The sequence below is a fragment of the Myotis brandtii genome, unplaced genomic scaffold (genome assembly GCF_000412655.1).
Source record: "Myotis brandtii unplaced genomic scaffold, ASM41265v1 scaffold1053, whole genome shotgun sequence".
Taxonomy (NCBI): Eukaryota; Metazoa; Chordata; class Mammalia; order Chiroptera; family Vespertilionidae; genus Myotis; species Myotis brandtii.
The window spans coordinates 1,024,486-1,032,934 of record NW_005353549.1 but is presented as its reverse complement, the minus strand read 5'-3'; positions in this window follow the sequence as shown (position 1 = coordinate 1,032,934).

Sequence of the window (8,449 nt, the reverse complement as noted above, 5' to 3'; positions counted from 1 at the left end):
GGTTATTTAACTCTTAGGAATTGCCTAGTTACTGGCTTCCAAATTACATTTATTATAGACCAGAAGGGACAGACATGAATTCGAACTTGGCAGAGTTGTAGGCCTGGGAGAGTATTCATTTTCGATGGAGAGAAAAACTATCTAGAAACACTGTCACAGACATGCCTAGAATAATGTTTAACCAAATACCTGGGCATCCCATGGCCTCATCAATTTCAGATATAAAATTATTCATCTGAACCAAAGTCAGATACAGGTCCTGTATCAAATCACACACTCAGACATCAGAACTGGGGCCCAGGGCCTAGGTCACAGAAGCTACAAAAGTATTTTCTGTTGAAGCTGAAGATCTGGTTTGGTCTCAGACTAAGAGAAGACTGAATAATGGAACTTATCCTAGCTGCTGGAATAAGGAAAGGGATGCCAGGCCAGATATACCACAGTTATCGTACATCTCCAAGTGATTCTGACTTACAAGAGGGAGGCTGACCAGGGAGGGCTTGAGCCTAGTTGATGTTGGCATTGACTTTCACTATGACTCACAGATTTAAATGGAAAGGTTTATTGAAAATGTCTCTCTGCAAGATTTGAATAAAGATTGAGAGTTTCCCTGGGCAGGAATATTGAGAATATTATGTAGATTTCAGAATGTCAGTATTCTCTTCCATTCTGTATTCCTGTGCCAGGAGGCCTCTGCAACAGTGATGTTTTTACCTGGAGTGGAACAACTTTACACTTGGAGTTGGCAAGTTATGTGAAATACTAGAATAGCTCGAGGAAGGAATTAAAAGTGAGTGAGGAGGTTGAAGACAAGGACAGCACAGATGGGTAAAGAAATACCCATGTTGGCTGTGACTATCTGGAAAGCTGTGGAAGAGGAGAGAAGAAGCTGTTGAGTCTGGAAAGCATCGAGGCAAAATTTTTGAAAGAAGAGGTACTGGATTTAAAAGAAAGTGGTAGAAAAAGTATTACCGAGTTGGGGCTGAATGACAGTGAAATCTTGACTTGGTGCTGAGAGTCTAAGGCAGTTTGTGGCCTTAAAAAAAGAACAGTATTATTTGAAGAGTGGGGATCAAGTAATGAGTCAGCTGACTTGGAAATGAAACCTGGATGAATAACCTTTTAAATGCATGACTATTATGTCAAAATGCACCATGTCAACATAAATGTCTTTATGACCATCTACTCTTGTAAATAACTTTCAAATCTACTGTTTAAGATAAAAAAGATATTCCCTACACGAGAGTAATGTACTCTCTCTGGTTGACTAAAGCTTGAGTGATATTGTTTCAACAGTATATTTTCTAATGTAGCTATTTTTTCTAATATAGAAATGTAAAGTACTGTACACATTTGTTTACAATATATAAAATGTATTCTCGACCTTTTGTAGTTATTTGCAATGAATCTCTGGGTCAAAGGAATAAAATACATCCCTCTATTTATTAAGGCATTTCTTCATTACACTTTTATTTGTAACTGCTACCATATCAGGTGCTGGTTATAGAGAAAGAAAGGATGAAAAATATGCTCTCCAGAAGCCTATTTCTAATAGAGGACCAGACAAGTAAATGCTAAATAAATTAGAGATATGATAGAGGGATGTCATGGAAGCTTGTAAGGGAGCACCTAACCCAGACTAGAACGAATGAAAAAGTACATCTCGGTAACTATTTATTGGGACTCAGTAACCTCTGTGTTGAGTTTTGAGGAACAAAATAACTAGCCAAGAGAAGAACACTTCAGAGAGAGCAACATGGACACGGTCATGAAGAATTACTATAACAAGCTGCACTTGTCATATTACAAATAATTAACTACAGAATATGGGGTACAGATGTTAGAGAGTTGGGAAAAAGAAGAGGTGCAGAGGAAAGTTAGAGAGACATCTAGTTATTAGGACATGAGGAGGCATGCTTATCCTGCTGCCAATATTCATCTGAAATACTTGAAGAGTATTAACAATTTTCAAGTTTGTCTTTTAAAGACATTATCATGATAGTAGAGAGGAGCATGGTTAGAAGGAGATTAGCCTGGGGGCAAGATATATTGCAACCCAAACAGAATGTATGAGCTTCTGAGCTAATGTGATAGCAGTGGATATAAAGAGGGAGCATCCGCAGCAACTCCAACCATACTCACCGAGGCAGTGGCCGAAAGCCTGTTAATACCTCCCAATGGTAACCACTGAGATGTATCCTTTGATAGAGAATTGAATGAAGAAGATGTGGTTGCATCTATACAATGGAATACTACTCAGCCATAAGAAAAGATGAAATACTGTCATCTGTGATGATATGAATGGACCTTGAGAGTGTCATGCTAAGCAAATGATTTTACTCATATGTGGGATATAAAACTGAAAGCAACAAATAAGCAAGCAAACAAACAAAAACTCATAGACACAGACATCAGTATGGTAGTTACCAGAGGGAAAGGGGAAGGGGGGAGGTGGTAAAAGGTAAAAGGAAGTCAAATATATGGTGACAGAAGATTTGACTTTGGCTGGTGGGCACACAATTCAATATAGTACAGATGATGTGTCACAGAATTGTATACTTGAAACCTATATAATTTCATTAACCAATGTCACCCCAATAAATTTAATATAAAAAGTAAAAATAATATAAAGAGGGAGCATCCAAATTGGAAAGGGGAAAGTAAAACTGTTATTATTTGCAGATGACATGATACTGTACATAGAGAAACCTAATGATTCCACCAAAGAACTGATAAATGAATTCAATAAAGTAATAGGATTCAAAATAAATATCCAGAAATCAGTTGCATTTTTATACATCAATAATGAACTATCAGAAAGGAAAACTAATAAAACAATCCTATTTACGATCGCCTAAAAAATTGTACCTAAGAATAAATTTAGCCAAGGATGTAAAAGACCTGTACTCAGAAAATGATAAGAAACTGAAGAAATTGAAGATACAAATAAGTAGAAGCATATATTGTGTGTATTGATAGGAAGAATTAACTTCATTAAAATGTTCATATCACCTAAAGCAATGTATGGGTTCAATGCAATTCCTATCAGGACACCAATGATGTATTTCATATAACTACAACAAATATTTCAAAAATTTTATATGGAACCACAAAAGATCACAAATAGCCACAGCAATCCTGAGAAAGAAGAACAAAGTTGGAGGAATCATGCTACCCAATATCAAACTATACTGCAAGGCCAAAGTAATCAAGACAGCATGGTACTGGCATACAAACAGACATATAGATCAATGGAGCAGAACAGAGAGCCCAGAAATAAATTCACACCTCTATGGTCATTTAATATTTGACAAAGGAGGCAAGAATATACAATTGGATAACAATAGTCTAGTCAATAAATGGTGCTGTGAAAATTAGACATGTGCAAAAAAATTGAAACTAGATCACCTTCTTATACCATGTGCAAGAATAAACTCAAAATGGATTAAAGACTTAAAGACTTAAATGTAAGACTCTAAACCATAAAAACCCTAGAAGAAAGCATAGGCAGTAATTTTGGATATAATGCATAGGGCAAGGGCAACAAACGAAAAACAAAACAAAACCCAAGGGGACTACATCAAACTAAAAATTTTTGTACAGCAATGGAAAGTATAAAGAAAATGAAAAGACAATCCACTGAATGGAAGAACATATTCGCCAATGACACATCTTATGAGGAGTTTATATCCAAAATTTATAAAGGACTTATAAAACTCAACACCCAAAAACCCCAAAAATAACAATTAAGAAATGGACAAAGGAACTGAATAGACACTTCCCAAAAAAGGACATATAGATGGGCAATAGACATATGAAAAGATGCTCAATGTCACTAATCATCAGAGAAATATAAATTAAAACCACAATGTGATAGCACCTCACACCTGTCAGAATGGCTATCATCAATAAGTCAACAAACAAGTGTTGATGAAGATGTGGAGAAAGGGGAACCCTCATGCACTGTTGGTGACAGTGCAACCCTATGTTCATGATAGCATTATTTATAACTAGAGGCCCCGTGCGCGAATCTGTGCATTGATGGGGTCCCCAGGGGTGTGGGCCGGGACGCGATCAGCCCTCTGGAAGGGCAGTGGGATGCCTTTGCTGGCCCGGGATCCGGATCCAACCCGCTGACATTTGTGCGGGTTGTCAGGAGCCACCTGGCAGCCGCTTTATATTGTTTCTTCCTTGCGGAGAGTCTAGGGAGGGGAAGTGGCCTTGGTGCCTGAGGCTGACTTCCAGGAGGCCAGTGGCGCTGTCGGGATCATGCTGGTAGTGCTGGTCCGTCAGTGCCTGGCCCGTTCTCTGGAGATTGGACCTGCAGGACTACTGAGGGAGTGGCTGCCACCAGGCTGATGGGCCACCAGAACAGGTCTCAACTGAGTGGCGCTCCCGCTGTGGAAGTGCTCTGACCACCAGGGGGCAGCTCCTGCATTGAGCGTCTGCCATCTGGTGGTCAGTGCACGTCATAGTGACCGGTCGTTCCGGTTGTTTGGTCACTTAGGCTTTTATATATATAGATAGCCAAGATTTGGAAACAGCCCAACTGTCCATCAAGAGATGAGTGGAAAAAAAACTGTGGGACATTTAAACAATGAAATACTACTTGGCTGTAAAAAAGAAGGAAATCTTATCCTTTGCAACTGTATGCATGGACCTGGAAAGTATTATGCTAAATGAAATAAGCCAGTCAGAGGAAGACAAATACCATATGATTTCACTCCGATGTGGAATCTAATGAACAAAATAAACCAACAAAATAGAAACAGACTCATAGCTATAGAGAACAGGCTGACAGCTGTCAGTGGGGAGGGCTGTTGGGGGACTGGGTGAAAAGGTGAAGTTATTAAGCAAAGCAAAGCAAAACAAAAACAAAAACTCATAGAGACAAAAGTATGGTGACTACCAGAGGAAGAGGGATATAGGGAGAAGTAGAATGAATAAAGGCTAGATAAATGATGCTGGAAGGAGACTTATTGGGATGGTGAGCACACAATACAAAGATGATGTAATTATAGAATTGTATACCTAAAGCTTATATAATTTTATTAGCTAACTAGGGGCTTAAAGCGTGAATTTGTGCACCTTGAAAGGAACTGTGGGCCGCGAGGCTGTGGTGGGCACAGGAGTGGGTCTTGGCCCATCCTCCGTGCACCTGCCTGGTCCCTCCTGCCATGGCCCCGGTCCCCTGTCTGCTGACACACCCGCTCCCACCGTGGCCGCTCTCATGCGCTGATGGCACTGGCCCCACTCGCATCCGCTGATGGTGCCAGCAGCGGGTGTGAGCGGGGCTGGTGCCATCAGTGAGTGCAAGCGGCGGCTGCTGCCCCGATTTCCCTTCAGGAGCAGGGGGTGGTGGAGCAGCCCTGAGGGGCAATCAGGGCCAGCAGCTGCCGCTCGCACCTGCTGATGGTGCCGGGCACCGGCAGTGGGTGCGAATGGGGCTGGTGCTGGCAGCAGGTGCGAGCGCTGGGCGGGACTGTGGCACATGGGAACAAAGAATTTTCAGTAACCACCAAAGACTGGCACCCCACCTTGGTCTGGTGCCCCTGCTCATCTGCCCCACCATCCTGCTACAGCCAATGCCTGCCATTTTCCGTGCTCTGCCACTTGCTGCTGACGCCCTGCATGTTGCGTGCCCCCTGGTGGTCAGCACACGTCATAGTGACTGGTTGTTCTATTGTTCGGTTGTTCTGTGGTTCGGTCTATTTGCATATTCGGGTTTTACATATATAGATGTCATCCCAATCAATTCAATAAAATTTTAAAAAAATTTTCTGAAAAAGAAAAAATAAGGTTTATGGGAAAAGAGAATGTGAAATCTTCGAGAGACCAAGGTAGTTATTTACCAGAATCACAACTATTAATGGATGAGAGAATTGAAGTCTCTCAGGATGGAACCAATTTTATGGGGGTGTAGTCACTAATGCACAAAGACTGAAGAAATAACTCACTAAATGTGACCAGGAAAGAGTTAATGTATCACATCGTGTCAAATTTTCTACTAGTACTTAGGCCCTCGACAGAATTTGAATTAATGTATTTTCAACTACCTTGATAACATGCTGTATTTAATAAATGTTTTCCAATATAATATTTGCTCTACCAGCTCATTTCATATCTATCTTGTACTTTTTAATAAATGTGTTATAGATGAGCTTAAAAGCCCTGAATAACCTTGGACAGAGAATTGTATATTAATACCTTCCTTGACCTACAGCCTTAGAACATAAGCTTTCAAATAATGAATGCAAAAAACTCCCATTTAATTGTTCTTAGTTCTGTTGTTTGCATTATTCATGTGTACAGCACCTTGCAATCCTAGTATATATTGTTCTGCAAGGGTGGATTTGCTATGGGTTCTGCCCACTCCCAGCAAAGCTATGATCGACTATAACTCAAAAATACCAGATGGCTGTCTGTAATCAAACAGTAATGTAACAGAGAAAGATTAGTCCTGATTTTTAAATATGATGTTAAGCTTTTGCAAACCTATTTCAGGTTAAGCTCAGGTTATTGATTTATGTTATCATAGACATATAAAAATAGAATGTTGTGATATTGAAATGGTGTGTCTAGATTTGTCAATATTTACTGTTGTGAGAAAATACGAATGTGACCTCAACTTGTAATGTGTCTATATTCACTTGCTTAACCCAAAATAAGTTTATCTACCCAGTGCATTTAGAACTACAATGAAAACTTTCTTTGATTCCATTAATGAGGCAGAGCCAGGCTCCCCTCCCCTGCCCTCTTCAGACCTCATTCATAACATTTGTGCACCTATTGGAATTCTTTGTTTATCTTTGTCCCTTCTGTGAGCTCTTTGAGAGGAGAAACTGTGTTTTTTATCTTTGTGTTTCCAGCTACAAGGCACAATGCATTTGTTCAATGAATGAATGAATGAGGTTGAAATCATGGACCCAGCAATTATAATTATCCTCGAGGTCTTCAGTATTAACTTGTATCATTAGTGATGGGTCTAAAAAATATTTTCAAATGCAATTTGTTTGCATAAGAAAGTCCAATTTTTTTGTTTGTTTGTTTTTGTTGAACAGTGTGAAGCAGGTGGTACTCTTAAAGGCCTCTGGATGGGCGTTTGACTACCTGATTCCATGGATTAAGAGAAAATAGATAACTGGATTTTCTTTATTGTCTATTTCCTAAACAAAAAAAATGACATTTTAGTCATACAGATGCCACTTATTTAGGTAATGTGTCCTAGAAGATCATTTTTTTCCCCTCAAAAATAAATGCCCTTGCAATTTAAAGTTGTTTCCAAATGAGTAGTATGTGGCATCGGGAATGTCTTGACATCAGCTCCTCCTGCTTTCCTTGAAGCCTTTGAAGGCCATGGCTTGTATGTCTGGTTCTGCAGAGACACATCACTGCTCATCACCTATCTTCTTGCCAAAATCCTGCATATTTTTGTTCTGTTTTCCTTCCATTGCATTCACATGGTAAATACCACTCCCCCTCCCCCCCACAAAAAATTAATTTATGTATCTGCCTTTCAATAGCTACCCCAAAGCCACTTAATATCACTGGAGAAAATAAACTGGGTAGAGTAATTCATACATTTATGGTCTCCACTTCTCCTGTGCCTTTGATACTACTGTGTAGCACACCTTTCTCTAGTCAGTTCTTTTTTTCTTTTTATTGACTTTAGAGAGGAAGGGAGAGGGAGAGAGAGAGATAGAAACATCTATGATGAGAGAATATCATTGGTGGCTGCCTCCTGTATGCCCCCTACTGGGGATTGAGCCCACAACCCAGGCATGTGCCCTGACTGGGAATCGAACTGTGACCTCCTGGTTCATACATAGGTCAATGCTCAACCACTGAGCAATACCAGCTGGGCCTCCAGTGGGTTCTTACTCTCATGCTCCACAAATGTTATTTCATGCTCCAACACTGTTTTGAAGTTTTGACTCAGGTTATTGATTTATGTTATCATAGACATATAAAAATCCTGTTTTCTCTCTTCTTTCTTTCTTTAAAATATATTTTTTATTGTTGATAGTATTACAGATATCTCCCATTTTCTCTCCCTTTTCCCCCTCCTCCAATCCTCTACCCTGCCTCCAGGTATTCACCTCCCTATTGCCCATGTCCATGGATATGCATATAATTATATAAGTTCTTTGGTTTATCTCTTCTTGCCCCCCAGCCCCACATCGAGGTATGTCAGTCTGTTCCATGCCTCCTTGCTTTGGGTCTTATTTTGTTGGTCAATTCCTTTCATTCATTAGATTCCACAAATAAGTGAGATCATTTGATATTTATCTTTCTCAGTTTGGCCTATTCCACTTAGCATAATATTTTCCAGGTCCATCCATGCTGTCCCAAAGGGTAAGAGACCTCTCTTTTTTACAGCTGCATAGTATTCCATAGTGTAAATGTCCCACAGTTTCTTTGATATCCTATATAATAAAAGGGTAATATG